Here is a 16,447-nt window from a genome sequence, read left to right on the forward strand (position 1 = left end):
AAATCGGCAATCAATCTTCATGGCCACTCTAAATCCCGCCCAGCTCCAAGTCCACCAACTAGGGCTCACCTGCAAGGATGGAAAAGGAAGGGGTGAGTTTGGGAAAACTCAGTGTATACAAAAACCCATCCAAAGCCCAAATCAGCTCGAGCCCAGTGGGCCTAAGCCCTATTCAGATAACAGTACACAGTGGACCGAAGCCCTTTTCAGAATACAGTAGCAAGGCCTTAACCCTTTTTAACATAACAGTGTGGCCCATAGGCCCAGTTCAGTAACATAAGTAACAATAGTAGTAATGAATGCAAGCCCAACTGGGGAGACTACTCAACCCACCAACCGCTACACTGCCCCGTACCAGCCCTACACTCCATGTGGGGAATATCTCAACCCACCCAGCCCTACACTCCACAGTTGCAGCAACGCTGCTCAAATATCAGTGAGTTGAGGCAAAGCCTCCTGTACGTGGATAAACCACTTTCAATACTTCCTCCATCAATACCCCAATCCCATGCAACAGATATTAATAAAGCATATCATGTACAATACAGTATTAATCAATCATGCAGTTTAGCCAATTCAAACCCTAGGGGTATTTCGGTAATTATGCTCTTTAAGGGTACTTTCGTACTTACGCAACTACACAAGCTTTTTCAGTCATTTTTAGCAGGTTTATGCAATTTGGTTCCACCATCTAACTAACATGCTACTTTGCCCATCTCTTACCCATATTGGTCCGTAAGCCCATTGGGCCCAGTTTTGGCCCATCTGGCCCCTTCTTCCAAAGTATGCTAAAATGTCACACGAACTTACTTACCACTTTGCGGTGCTAGATCTAACAATTACTCTATGTCTTGAGAGCATTCGCATACTCACAAGCCTATGAAATGCCGGAATTTCGGCATTTCGGCTTTTGCCGAGTTGAACTAAGGAAGAGTGTTCGGTACACACCTGATTCGCGACGACTGCTACTGAGATCTCTTCTGATGTCCTACAATTGATTAGCACAGTTCTTATTTACAAACCATATTCACTAAACCCACAACCTACTTATCCATGGTCGAACCATGTCCCTAAAAGCCTTTGAAACCTTACCTTTTGCCAAAATCAATAGCTAGCTCCGAATCCGATTGCTCTAACAACCCACGCCTTCAATCCAACACTTAAGAAGACACTAATCATTGACAGAAAACGTCAGTTAAAAACCCTTAGAGCCACATGCCCAAGTCGACAGCCTCCCTAGATTTTAGGGACTTCGGCTTTTCCTAACTTTGTAAAATATGACCAGATATGAGATGATGAACACTTACCCCTTGCTCCTTTTTGATCTCCACACAATCTGGTGTAGATTTATCTATCAAACGACGGTAGAACTCGACTCCCAAAGTCTTGAAGTTTCGGCTATAAGCCCCCAAATTTGTGGTTTTTCGGCTTTTGGGTGATGAAGGAGATGACAATATGGAACTATAACCTTGAAGTAAAATTGCCGTCAGGTATCTAGGACTAAGAAAAGATAATCGTAGATTTAATAAAAACAAAAGAACATAGAAGGACCTGGCTTTGAAGAAATCGGCACAAGCAGTGATCACAGGATTTCGGCTTTTGCGACTTCCGCAAAGGTGCTGATGAATAGCAGGCATGATGAATGGTTTTGAAGAAGAAAAATAGAAAAAGAAGAATAGGGGAGGTGGTGGTTTCGGCTAGAGAGGAAAAGAGAGAAAAGAAAAACCTTAAGGTGTTTAAGCAGAAGAAAACGGCACCACTCAATACCCTAGGTGCCGAAATACTAACCTCATTCCTAATCCTTTAAATCTCTCCCCTTATCACTCCTTAATCCAAGCGTTTGGACTGATCCAAACTCTCCTTTAGCAGAATCCACCTGGACTCCAACACTACCCCTCCTGCACTTAAAAAATAAATGCATCTAATTGTCAACACAGGGAATCGATCCCATGCCTCCCTCAAAGCTCCACACGCCACCTTTTTAGGAGCCTAGTGGCGTCACCCTGGCCACTTTACCAAGGCTCTTTTTGTGATGCAATTTACCCATCACTCCACTTAAGGGCCACTTAGCCAGAACCCCTAACTCTTAAGTCCAAAAATTCAAAAATTCAACGGGTTTTGGCCAACACATGGGCCTTCCATAAGCCCATTTACCTACTAAAAATATTAATTCCACATCCAAATACAAAATTTTAAAATCTTTACAAAATATTGAAAACCGTGAATAAATCCAAAAATCGGGATGTTACACTATATTATTGGCAGCCCAGCTGCATATTACTGTATAGTGTCACATTCGGTACTTTCTGGAGTGTAGGGATGGGTGGGTTGATTATATCCTCACATGGAGTGTAGGGTTGGACAGTGATGAAGTGTAGAGGCTGGATGGGTAGAACTTTTATACTATTTAAACAGTTACTACAATAATTATTGTTACTGTAATGGGCCAAGGCCCAAACACATGACTGTTTCTGTATTGAGATGGGCTAAAGCCCAAACTGATATTGTCACTGTACTAAAAAGGGCTTAGGCCCAAACTGTACTTGTTTTCTGACTGTTTACTTATATGGGATTACACACTGATTTTTCATAAACTCACCCTCCTGTTTTAACTGTATAGGTAATTCCCAGACATAGGCGGATCGATGCAACGGAGGACTCAGCGGTGGCCACATGACCTATCTAATTTTAAATGGTACTTCATGATTTCAATTTAATATTTAGGGTATTTTACTGTAATAATGGCCTCTTTGGATTTTTATTTTTAATTTGGGATTTTTATTTGTTTTTGTTTATAACTACTAGCAATAAGAAAAGACATGGGTTTTCAAAAAGATAAATGTTTTATCAAAGATACTACGAATACGCAACCTGTTATAAGAGCTTCCACAGTAAACGACATTTCAAAAATTAATAACGTTTTAATGTGAATAAGTTTTAGACAATGACTCACATTTTGAAAATGAATGACATGTCTTAGAATCATCATTAAGATCAAACAAAGAGGTTAAATAGAGGGTTTTCATCAATATCACACTTTACGAAAAACACTTCAATGTGACATCGCCAGATTCAGCCATAACGTCTAGGTCAGGTTTGGGGTGTTACAAATTCACACATAATAAACACAGAAAATAATTTTAAAATATTTTTCTGACTTGGATTCGAAGTCCCGAAACTACCGTTCCAATTAGGGTCTAAATTAGGCTGTTACAAAGATATTGTATTTGGGTCCTCTTTAAGCCTAATCACTTCCCGACCTACATATCTAACATATGGGTCCTTTACAAAGTGCCCACCTACATGCAAAATAATATAATATTCATCATCTAATGACATCTACAAAAAACAGTAACACATTGTAAGCAAAAAACATTAAAAAAACAAACAAAGCAGTAACAGAAGTCTACAATTTTAACATCTTTTCTGAGCAAAAATAATTTGCTTTGAATAAACAAGCAATTTTCTAAGCAAAAAACATTAAAAAATAACAAAACACTACAAGAAAATAGGGTTTTAGCGACGTTTTTAGCGGCATTTTATCAAAAAACGCCGCAAAAATTGTAAAACACAGAGTAATAGCGGCGCTTTTGGTAAAACGCCGCTAAAAGTCGGAGCAATAGCGTCGCTTTTGGTAAAGCGCCGCTAAAATTCATATAACCTCTAAAACCTTAAACCCCAAAAAAATTATGAACACTAATCTATAACCCCTAAAATACTAAACCCCTAAACCCTAAACACTAAACTATAACTTCTAAAACCTTAAACCAAAAAACATCACATGGATGTTGATGTGTATATACATATATATTAATGTAAAAGCTTATGTTCATAATAAATTATGGAAGCAATACTTAATATTGATTAAATTTATTTTTTGGTTTACGGTTTAATATTTAAGGTTTAAGGTCTATGGTTTAGGGTTTTATGGTTTTAGGTTTAATAGCCATGGGTATATAGTATGTTAATTTCAAGTGAATCATATTCAATAATTAAATCCTAAACCCTATAATTAATTATTGTTATCGATAATAGATATCTTGATTTTGATAAAAAATATTTTTTATATATTAATAAGGTGTTATATTGTTTAATGGATTAAATGGATATTTTGTGGAAAATGTTTTAAATGATAAGTTTACCTTTAAATTTTATTTATAGTTTTTTGTTTATACTATTTTGATATTTATCTATACTGATTAATTAAAATATATATTTATTTATATGAACGAAAATTCTCTACACTCATTTGTGTTTTCACGTTTTTTAATTGTAACTCATTTTCTTTTTAAAATATATATTTGTGTCTCCACGTTTTTTCATTTTCTTTTATACAATTATTGATATAACATCATTTTATATTTATATATTGCATGGATACATAAATATTTATATTTATTCAATATAAAAATATATTGATGTATTTATATTTTTAAATGTGTATGATTAAATCAAAATTAAAATTTCAACTATACATTTAAACCACAATTAGAATTTCACGTCTACAATTACACATTAAACTGAAATAAAAAATAAACTCAAAAAATAAAATTTAAAAATTTAAAAATTTAAAATTTAAAAATTTAAAATTTAAAATTTAAAAATAAAAAATTTTAAAAAAATTAAAAATTTAATATTTAATAATTTAGTCCATATTTCAATTAAAAAGTTAAATATTCAAAATTAAAATAAATTTCAAAAAGAGAAAAATAAAAAAAATGTTAAAAATAAAAAAAATTTAAAATTAATCAACACAAAAAATTAAGTTATAATGGCGTTTTTACTAAAAACGCCGCAAAAAAATCACCAATTTTTGATTACCCGCTCGTTAATTCCTAAATCCCCCAAATAACTCTCAAAATTTGCCCCCAAATTTCTCATTTCCAGCAACACAAAGTCAATACACCTACACTAATTGTCGATGGTTTTTTTATTAATACAGTTGTTCTTCAATTTCTTTTTCTTTTTCTTTTGGTTTGCAGTTGAATCGTTCAAGTGCCGTATCTGCAAATACACCCTCCAAAATTTGTCATACTTTTCCTGGAAAAGCTCCTGAAATCAGTCCACAATCTTCCCAGTTTCACTTTAGGAACTTTAAAAATCTCCACAAAAGAAAAAAGAAAAGAAAAAAGGAAGAAGACGAAGAAGAAGAATCAGCTTTGCTTCCTTTTTGCTGGGTGTCTATTTACATGGCAGCTCACATTGCCACAGCAATGAAGCCCAAGAACAATAACAGCAACAGTAACAACAACAGCAACTGTTGCAGCAATGGCTACAGCAGCGATGTCAGTAACGGGAGCGACAACAACTCTCCAAGCCCACCTCCATCGCCACCGAAGCCTCGTCTTACTCTGTCCCTGTCGCAGTGCCGCCGTCGGCTGCGTTCCAAGACCAAGTCCTTCGTCCGCCGTGAAAACCTTGGTTCCGGCCTGAACTTCCGGCGTAATCTCCGTTACTTGTTGCTGCTGCCACTTTTGTACATTTCCGGCTTGTTAATGTGTGTCGGTCCGTTTTCATGAATTTTGAGAATTGGGTTGGTTTTTATGAATTGAGGTGGTGATCTGCCAAGCTTATTTTTTCTTGTAAATTGCCACTTGAAGCTGATTGGGTTTGAGTTGGGAAGGTTATTTTGTTCTCATGACTTTGTTGGATGTATTTTCTGTTTTTAGGTTACCCTTTTTTATGATCTTAATTTCATGTTATAAGGTTTATATTTATGCCCTACAAATGGAGAAAACCATTGATTGTCGCTTATGTTGCATGTTGGAATATGCTAATTCATAGATAGTACTGGTATTTGTTTTGAGTTCTTTTAGACTGATATATACACTATTGGACTCTCAGAGCAAAATCCAAATGGGTAATCTTTTCTGTTGTGTACAAGTTGACCAGTCTACAGTAGCCATTAAGGAGAGATTTGGTAGGTTTGAGGATGTTCTTGAACCTGGATGCCATTGCCTACCTTGGTTTCTTGGAAGTCAACTCGCTGGCCACCTGTCGCTAAGATTGCAGCAGTTGGATGTTCGTTGTGAAACCAACACTAAGGTCTGTATATGTTGTAAATTTTCAGTTATTGACTTATTTGCTTTATAACTTTTAGACGTTTTAGGATGATGAATATAAATGGCCTTTCAGTTTTTGTGTACTTCTATTAGTTTCTCCAACTTTAGCATAAATACTCATGCTTTTGTCAGTTACTCTATTTCTGGTGGAATTTAAGTGGAGGAGGATATGTTGTTTGAGGTGAAGGGAAAATTCGTGATTATGAAGAAATAAAATGGTCGAATACTTCTATAAATATTCTTGTTATAACGTTTCCCTTCTTCTGATCTTTAATACATTTAGTTATTAGAGCAAGTGTTCCGAAGCTAAATCTGGATGATGTTTTTGAACAAAAGACTGAAATTGCTAAAGCTGTTGAAGAAGAACTTGAGAAGGTAATCAATTTGATTAAGTACATCACATTCTGTGAAAGCCAACCCCACATGTTGTTTTACCCCACATGTTGGTCTAAGGCCTTGTTATGTTAAATTGTTGCAATCTTGAAGCAGACATTTAAATATGTTTTGAATTCTGTTACCCCCTTGTTTTTCTTCCAGGCTATGTCTGCCTATGGGTATGAGATTGTTCAAACACTTATTGTGGACATAGAACCTGACGAGCATGTGAAACGTGCAATGAATGAAATTAATGCTGGTAAAAATAATCTTAAATTTTATGTTAATGGAGTGTTTTTATTTTTATTTCGCTTGTGAAGTGAAACTAGATTTTCTTTTACAATTTTGGCTTTTAGTTAGAATGGGTTTTTCTTTAATCATAATTCTTAAAAAGTTGTCATAAAATAAATTTGTTTCTTGGACAAGGCAGAAAGGGGTAGTAATAAGGAAACTGATCATGAAATTAGAAAGCAAAGAAGCTTGATGGGGATAATGAATGTTGGTGTTTTGAACATTCTACATGGAAAATGATGTTGATAAGAAATTTTGCCTTTATGTATGTTTATTGCTAATGCCTTTATTTTTTCTCCACTTCAATTATATTAGGCTAGTGTCGGTTACAACTCACAACAGAGATAGCAAAAACTTGTTTTTGAAAATGACCACTCTAGGTTTTTCAGAATCATAATATGGTGACTTAGATAGAGCTAATTTGACACACTTTGTTTATTGTATCAATGATCTACATAAAAAGCCCTCCTACAAGAGGGACATTGGATTAGGAAATAAATTTCTCCTTCAGGTTTCAGTCCCTTTAATAGGATCTAAATATGAGATGTTTCTTTCTTCAATAAGCTCAAAATGCTGCTTCTTGCTGCAGTTGTCCTCTGTCTGGAAATACAAAAGAAGGGTGAAAGTATAGAAACCTTGTCCAAATTTGACGGCTAGAAATCATTTCTCCATGTACAGAACGAGCATAATGGGTAATTCTTACCGAGATTGGTTCTCTCTTAAAGTTCCATGATACTTATATTGGAGTTTAGGAACAGCTATTGTATGATTATTCCTACATGTTAAGGATAACAAATGAAGGGTAGGGTTGAACATAAAATTTATTTCTTGAGAGGGAGGAAATGAGCTCCGGTTTATTTGATAGTTTTTTTTTTGACATACAGAGTCTCCTGGTTCTAGCGGTTACTTGATTGTTGATGCCAATGGTGGTCTAAACCAGCAACGATCTGCGGTATGCTATTATCGTATTTTACTATAGTACTACATTTTGGTTTTCTGCAGTTCTTTTACAGCAAAGGACTGAATACTTTTCCTAAAGTAAAACAGCATTGCATTCTCTTTTGGTATGGTCTCTGTATAAATGTCTGAACTATTATTCAATTTTTTGCAGCTATTTCGTGCTAATGATGTACGTATGCATTTCCTTTTGTAGCATTGGATATGCAGCTACCAAATTTTATTCACCAAAGTCTGCAAGTATGGTTTGCTTTCATGATCTCTTTCATTTTTTTTTTCTCTTTCTCTAATAATTCTCCTTAGCTTGTATTCTTCTCTGGTAATAAAACGATGAACCCTTTGGTACAACAAATGCAGACCGCTATTGGCAATGGATAGGCAATCAACTTTAATCTTACCTCCTGTACATCGTCCTTATCGAACTCTTTCTGTTTCAAAACAATCATTGACTCAATCTATTTCCTCAACATTAGTACTTTTGTTTTAATCACATGTATTAATCTATTACAATTTATTCTTATTTTGTTTTATTTATATACGTGGTTTCCACAGGAATGAAATTTGATAACATTAATTCATGAAATATGATAAACCCTGTTTTTATATATTCTGAAAGCTCAGAAGAAGGCACTACTGGATCATGTAAAGTTTTATTTTGGCTGCTAACAACGAAAAGGTCTTCTAATTCTCTCATCAAATGGAATTAAAAAGATGAAGTGAAGCTCTCTATCAAATAACTTGTTCACTTAAATTCTTTTTACTTGCCATTATAGATTTTGAACTACTTTAATCTCTGAACTGTTAAAAAACTTAGCTTGTTTTCTTGCTTGTGTCTGCCATTCCAATCTTATCAGGATGATACAATATGTGCCTTCCTATGTGATAATAAATTTGAAACCAAATTCCACAGTTTCACTTTCTTTCATGTTTGATGTGCTAGTATCTTTAGGTTATCTTTGAATGAGAGAAATGAAATGATTTGTTTGGTTGGCTTTATATATATCTATATTTAATGGTAATTGGAGATATGTTTTGAGTGATTAGGAATATTAGTCCTTCTGGTGCATACAGGGTTTCTATTAGTAGTAGTAGTTTTAAGTTGGTTAAGTATTTGTGAGGCAATAGTGTGCCCTGAGATCTTATAGATGATGATTGAACCTTCAAAGAAAAGGCAAAGATTGAAGCTCAAATCTTAGCTGCTGAAGCATTAGCAAAAATGAAGGCAGAGGTTGAGCTGAAAAAGCAACGGGAAAGAGAAGAGAAGCTGCTGGAATTACATTACAAAAGGTTTTTATCTTTTTCTTGCGTTTTCTTTTTTGTCCTTATTATGTTTATATAGTGGAGGGTTTTAGAGGCTAGAACACTGTAATACCATATAGTATATACAAAATATGAAACAGACCATGCCATTATTTATTGAACAGGTAAAAAACCAATTATTTTTTTTCCCTTTTTCTTAAATTAAAGACCATGCCATTAAGGTAAATGCATATTATTGTTAACTATTAATTATATTAACTATTTATTTTACATTAAATTAATGTTTAAACATAAAAAATAAAATAAGAAACAATCAAACCAACTGGTTTAACCTGTGGTCCAGTTTCTTTAACATTGGCATTTATGTCATTTAATGTCGAACTTCTACATTTATGTCTTTCATTTTGAATTTTTAGATGATAGTAGTGTCAATCAATTCTTTGTCCCTTGTTATGCTATTAGTTCCTTTGTTTTGTTTTTTCTTTTTTTCTTTTTTTGCCAAAGCCACTTGTCCCAGGTGTCATTTTTTTTATGCATTTCCTTGGCTATGGGGTTTTGCTTGGTAGTTATGCAGCTATTTATTGAAAGTTGAAACTCATGCCTGTTTTATGAATGCTTACATGCATGGCAAGCTGTTGTTAGCCTTTCTTTCTATTATGTTTGTTGCTTTGTATTAGCATTCTCTATGCTACTTGCCCTGCAAAGTTCCAAGTTTCCATTTTTATTAAAGATGGCAATCGGGTATTTGGAAATGTTAATTATCTGATCTTTGGCAATTTTGCCCAGCAGAATTAAGCTAATTTTATGGTTCTATCTTTAATTAATGCATGACTGAGCAATGCTTCCTTTACAGGTCAGTTTCCTGTTTCTTTGTCATGGATGGATGTATTTATTGGAAAATGGGACAAAGTAACTTAATACAAAGAAATTTTACATTTGATTTTCTATGCCTTTTAGATCACCTCTAATTTTAAGATTGATTGCAAATGCCTTTTTTCATTTTTTACAACTTTTTCTGACCAACAATTTATTTGTTACATATATATTTTATTTTATTTTAATCGTTAATTGTATGTCACTAATGCTTAATTGTTATAATTTTTTACATAAATGTTTTTTTTTTACTCGAGGCTAAGAAGTTAGCATCATAATATCAAAAGGAAGCGGACAAATGCAATTCGGGTATGGAGACGTGTGAAGAAGTAAGGGAGAAAGCTGAAGAAGCACTATCGGCTCAAATGAAATTAACAGCAATGTGGGAAATAAGAGCTCGTCAGAAAGGGTGGAGAGAAAAGGTCGCCAAATCTAATGCATTTCCTTATTTCATTTAAGTAACTTCATTATAATGTCTTATTTTATTGATATTTTTATATTTAATCTAGTTTTTATTATTTATTTTAGTTTTGATTCTAAATTTTTATTTTTATTTTAATATTTAAGATAACTTGAGTTCTAACTTTTAGATTTTAATTGTGTTATTAATTTATTATTTTAAATTCTAAATTTAAATTGATTTATTTTTGTATTTAGTTTTAAAGTTAAAATTTTAATAGAAAATTTTTGTATTTATATCATTCAATATTTTGATAATGAATTTTAAATTTTTTATATTTTTCACAACTTTTATATTTTTTTTTTTTGAATTTCATGACCTTTAGCGGCGTTTGTGGGACCTTTAGCGGCGTTTTTGGGATCAGCGCCGCTAAAGGTCATGATCTTTAGCGGCGTTTTTTCAAATAAACGCCGCAAACTTTAGTGGCGTTGGAAATAGCGGCGTTTTTAGCGGCGCTGGGAGAAACGCCGCAAATAGTTTTAGTGGCACTTAAAAGCGCCGCTAAAGGCCTAAAAAACGCCGCTAAAAGTCAGTTTTGCTGTAGTGAAACAAAACTCATTACCTACATTGGGACCACTTCTTTGAATACAATACAAAATAGTAACACGTCTACAATTTTAACATCTTTTTGCTTCGATAACAGAAATCAACATCATCTGGACCACAGCGCATCAAAAATCGACAAAACAAACCCTAGATTCTGGCACTAAAATTGCAATAATAAATCACAATTAACCATCTACAATTTTTACAATAGTTTTATTAACAACATCAAGACAACTATCGCATAAAAAATCGACAAAACAAACCCTACATTGTGGCACTGAAATTGCAATAATAAATCACAAATAACCAACAAATCAAACCAAAAAAGAAAATTATTTTCTCAACAAACCAAATAAGAAAACACCTACCTTTCGATTTTGGGTTACGAAAACTACTCACGATTGTTGAAGCTTTTTCATTTCTAATAGTTTTAGGGATTCAAAGATTTGATTCGTAAAAGTATTTCAAGAATATTTTGAAATGCTAACGATTTAGGGATTTCAAGATTTAAGGATTTGAAGATTGTTAGGGATTCAATGAAGATTTCAGAGGTTATGAATTTGGGAAATTTCACAATTTGGGGATTTTAGAAATTGAGAAAACAATTTCAAATTTAGGGGTTTGGGGATTTAAGGTTTTTTTTGTTTTATGATTATTAAATTTGTTTAATTTTTTTGCCACGTCAACTTATTTATTTTAATGTTAGCTACGTCATCAGTCAACTAGAACGCCATGTAGACCAATTTTTTTGACCAGCTGTTGACTAACGGTCAGCTGAGGGTTACTGTTTCAACTGGGTTGACGTCTGAAAAATCTGACCTGAAGGGTCGATTTCAGAAAAAAAAGGTTAGGGGCATATATCCAAAAGCCCCCAAAGGTTGAGGGCTTTTTTTTACAATTATGACATTATTATAAAACAATTTATTTATACACACATAAAAGAAACTGAAATAATAATTGCAATGCCTTATATTAATAAACGAGGTAAAACAAGTATGTTATTACAATCATTTTATGATTGGTCTTTGGGCATACTCTAACAAGCCTAATAGAGCTCCCATGATCAAAAAAAATCTATAAAAATCAAAGAAAACTGACTAGAGACTTACTTGAAATCGGTGGCTTAATATCGAACTAGGTTTTTCAAGCTTTTTCATTCTTTCTTCTATGGAGGACGACAAGAAACGATGAAGAAGGTGATGTTTGTCATCCATTCCCACTAGATTAGTTTATAATTAAGCTTAATTAATTAGTTTAATCTTACTTAATTAAGCACTAATATTCAGTTAACTTAATTTAACGACATTCACCTACTTCAACTACTAAAAAAAAATTCTAAATTGGTTTATTAGCTATTTTAGTCCTCTTGATAATTGCTATCTAAGTTCTTAAGCCTTTCTCTAATTAAAACTCTATAGCGATTAAATTTTTACAATTTAGTACTTGGGTCTTAATTAACTACAATTTCGGCTTATTTACTTAACCGAATTTCAATATATCTATATACTAACTCTGTAAATATCCCTATTTAATATTTACGGACACAGTTTATGAAAATGATATTCAAAAAACCGCACTTTTCGACGCCATTGAAAATCGGGTCACTACATTTCTAATTTATTGGATTTAAATGTTTTTAAGTATTTCTTATATATATTTTTCAAGTAAGATATAGAAAGAATATGATGTAGTGATCCAATCGAATCTATAGATCATATTCTTAGAGATTGTTTAGCAGCCAGGGAAGTTTAGAGTGTGGTTCAAGCTCTCTCATAAGATTTGAGTTTCTTCATTATGGATTTCAAGTAATGGGTAAAAAACAACAGTAGGTTTGAACAACTAATGCGTTTGCTGCTTCCTCGGAGGAATTTTTTGTGGCCATTTATAGGGACTGTGGAAGGGAAGAAATATAGAGATTTTTCAAGGACAAAATCAATTTGCTGTGCAAGTGGTGGGTTATGTTAGGAGGCTCGCCTTGGACATCTATAATGTTTGGAAGAAATTTATATCACATGCTTTGTTACTGTTGTGCGATAGGCTAGTTGGAGAAAACCACCTTCAAATGCATACATTCTTAACATCGATGGCAAAATTCGAATGTTGACACAAAGTGCTGCAACAGGTGGCTTGATTCGAGATGAACATGGTAGTTGGTTAGCTGGTTTCTTGTGTAAGATTGGAAGTGCTAATAGTTTACATGCAGAGCTTTGGGCTGTAAGAGAAGGATTATGTAGCTAAGCGAAGAGGTTATCTAATATAATAGTTGAAATTGATTTTGTGATCAGGGTAATGACTTTGAAACATGGCGTGGTTGATACTCACCCACTTGGCTCATTGGTTTGAGATTGCATGGAACTTGCAGGTCAACAAGAGTAGGGTGATTGAAATAAGACACATACATAGAAAGGGAAATCGATGTGTATATCATCTTTGCTAACTTGGCACAAGATCTTGACTTGGGGTTATTCTTTTATCTGCACCGCTAGACAGCTTATTGTTAGTACAAAACTCCGGTAAGGAAAAAACTCGAACACACGATCGGAACTCGAAAAGAAAAAGAAGAAATAGGACAGGCTCCAAGGCGTGTATCAAGCCACTATCTTTAAGGTTATATTCGCCCCCACTTATCTTCAGTGTGCAAACGAGTTCCAAGCAAATTAACCTCGAGGATACAATGAAGCCAATGACTATTTGCGTTTTGCACTGACGAGAATAGTCCACTATGCACTGAGTAATGTATAACAAAAACTCAATTTCTACAAAGGATTTCTGCAGCAATACTTTATAGAATAATCTAATAATATTAGAAAATGAAGGAAGAGAAGAAATAATATTAGAATTTGTTGATATGATTTCCAAATGAAATCTCATTCCTATTTATAGGAATTTTCATGTCTCTTCATAGAGACATCTTTCAATAGGTGTCTTTATGAATAAATAAATAATAATAATTATTCATTTAATTTTGTAACTATTCAAATAATATTTTTTGAATAGTTATAATTCTTTTTTAAAAATCAAATGATATAACTTTTGACCAATGACCAAAAGTTTTATCTTTTGATTAATTACACCCATTCATTTATAGTTATTGGGATACTATAAATATTTGAAAATATTCCAACAATCTCCCCCCATTTTCAAAATATTTAGATTTTGATATTCTTGGAAATCAATTTGCATAAATAAAGGTGTCTTACGATTGAACCTTCACTTAGTGAAAACATGTTAAAGTTAATCGAAATTGTATGGTAGACTAAGCTTTGAACCAACTATTCCATTTGATTAACTGAACACATCTCACACAATGATTTCAACATCAGTCAATGCATAGTATCTAGGGACACTATTATAACCATGTGTCTATGTCTTCTTTTCATGAGTGCTGTCAGAGCCAAGCCCTTAAGCTCCTAGAAGCGGCCACACTTCCACTCACATAGGTAGATCCCATCAAAAGTGTTCCCGTAATTATAACACTCTAACATATTTATGTTATGGGTCCATTAAGAGTACATTACTCATCCTTCCCTTATCATTACGGATACCTAGCACTTTAATCTTAGGATGGATTTATTTATAGTGCTAACAGTCACATACTAATGATGTACTTTGTCTCATTGAACTCAAGACTTGACGTTATACCAAGCGTTGAGTCGAGTTTCCATCATGGGTGACTCTAATTAATAGGCTTGAGTCCCATCCCTTTTGAGGTCCTTTTTATTGCATCTCTAGCAAGACTTTTTGTTAAAGGATTTGCCAAATTTTCACTTGACCTCACATAATTAATAGTGATCACTCCATCAGAGATTAATTGTCGGACATAACTATGTCTTAATCCAATGTGTCTAGACTTTCCATTATATACTTGGCTATATGCCTTTGCTAGAGTAGCCTCACTATCACAACGGATAGAAATAGGTGAAATTGGCTTAAGCCATAAAGGTACATCATAAAGCAAATTTCTTAACCATTCTGCTTCTTTAGATGCAGCGGCTAATGCAATAAATTCTGCTGCCATGGTGGAATCAGTAATACATGTTTGTTTCTTGGAACCCCAAGAAATGACTCCTCCACCAAGAATGAAGATCCACCCACTAGTAGATGCATGATCTTCCAAACTTGTAATCCAACTAGCATCCGAATACCCTTCTAAAACTGGAGGATATCCATTATAACACAATCCATAGTTAATAGTTTTCTTTAAGTACCTAAGTACTCTATTTAAAGCTTGCCAATGCAAACTACTTGGATTACTTGTGTATCTACTCAATTTTCCAATAGCATATGCAATATCTGGTCTTGTACAAGTCATTATGTACATAAGACAACCAATTAGACTTGCATATTTCAATTGATCAATTTTCCTACCAGCATTAGATACTAATTTTAATTGAGGATCCATGGGTGTAGATGCTGGTATACAGTTGAAAAGATCAAACTTTTGAAGCACATTTTCAATGTAATGTGATTGTGATAAAGCTATAGTGCTTTCATCTCGGGTTATTTTAATCCCAAGAATAACATCTGCTACACCCATATCCTTCATAGCAAAGTTGTTTGACAAGAATTTCTTTGTGTTTTCTATTTGTTCCAAATTCGTGCCAAAAATGAGCATGTCATCTACATATAAGCAAATTATAACACCCTTTCCATTATCAAATTTACTATATATGCACTTATCGGATTCATTTATTTTATAGCCATTAGCTAAAACAACCTTGTCAAACTTTTGGTGCCATTGTTTTGGTGCTTGTTTAAGCCCATATAAAGATTTAACAAGCTTACATACCTTATGCTCTTGTCCTGGAACAACAAATCCTTCCGGTTGCTCCATGTACACTTCCTCTTCCAATTCACCATTTAAAAATGCAGTTTTAACATCCATTTGGTGAACAACCAAATTATATATAGAGGTAAGTGATATTAATAGTCTAATTGTAGCAATTCTTGCTACTAGAGCATAGGTATCAAAGTAATCAATACCTTGTCTTTGTGTAAAACCTTTTGCTACCAACCTTGCTTTAAATTTATCAATGGTTCCATCGACCTTCATTTTCTTTTTGAAGATCCATTTACAACCTATTGGCTTGGAACCTGGTGGAAGATCAACTAAGATCCAAGTTTGATTTCCCATTATTGAATCCATTTCATCATTTATTGCTTCTTTCCAAAAAGCAGAGTCTTGAGATTTCACTGCTTCTTCAAATGTAATAGGATCAGATTCGGTATTATAACAATAAGGTATCTTATTGCATATACTTTCACCTTTTCCTTCTACAAGAAACATAATGAAATCTGGTCCAAAATCTTTGACCTTTTTAATCCTCTTACTTCTTCTTAATTCTTGACAAGATTCATCATTATTATCAATTTGTTTCAATGGAATCTCATTCTCATTTGAAGAATGAATCAATTGTTGTGGTTGTAATTGTCTTGATATAGAATTAAATCTATTTTCATCAAAAATAGCATCTCTTGATTCAATAACCGTATTAATTGAAATTGAATCATTTGGTTCAATTACTATGAACCTATATGCCTTGCTATTATGTGCATAACCTATAAATATGCATTCAATTCCTCTTTCACCTAACTTTTTACGTTTAGGTGTTGGAACTTTTAC

At 33.5% G+C, this 16,447-nt stretch overlaps 1 long non-coding RNA gene across 14 annotated transcripts; it reads left to right on the forward strand.

Annotated features, from left to right (window-relative positions):
- Positions 1 to 4,821: 4,821 nt before the first annotated feature.
- Positions 4,822 to 10,345, forward strand: LOC107888979 (uncharacterized). Of its 14 annotated transcripts, none has more exons than XR_005901801.1 (8): positions 4,852 to 6,045; positions 6,346 to 6,437; positions 6,600 to 6,696; positions 7,318 to 7,420; positions 7,613 to 7,680; positions 7,840 to 7,925; positions 8,852 to 8,972; positions 10,076 to 10,345. It is a non-coding gene; the product is annotated as an uncharacterized lncRNA (long non-coding RNA). The 14 variants fall into 14 exon arrangements; XR_005901807.1 differs by having other exon boundaries at positions 8,857 to 8,972; XR_005901799.1 differs by having other exon boundaries at positions 4,853 to 5,442; positions 5,845 to 6,045; positions 7,840 to 8,972.
- The last annotated feature ends 6,102 nt before the right edge of the window (positions 10,346 to 16,447 follow it).

Source organism: Gossypium hirsutum, chromosome A09 (genome assembly GCF_007990345.1).
Source record: "Gossypium hirsutum isolate 1008001.06 chromosome A09, Gossypium_hirsutum_v2.1, whole genome shotgun sequence".
Taxonomy (NCBI): Eukaryota; Viridiplantae; Streptophyta; class Magnoliopsida; order Malvales; family Malvaceae; genus Gossypium; species Gossypium hirsutum.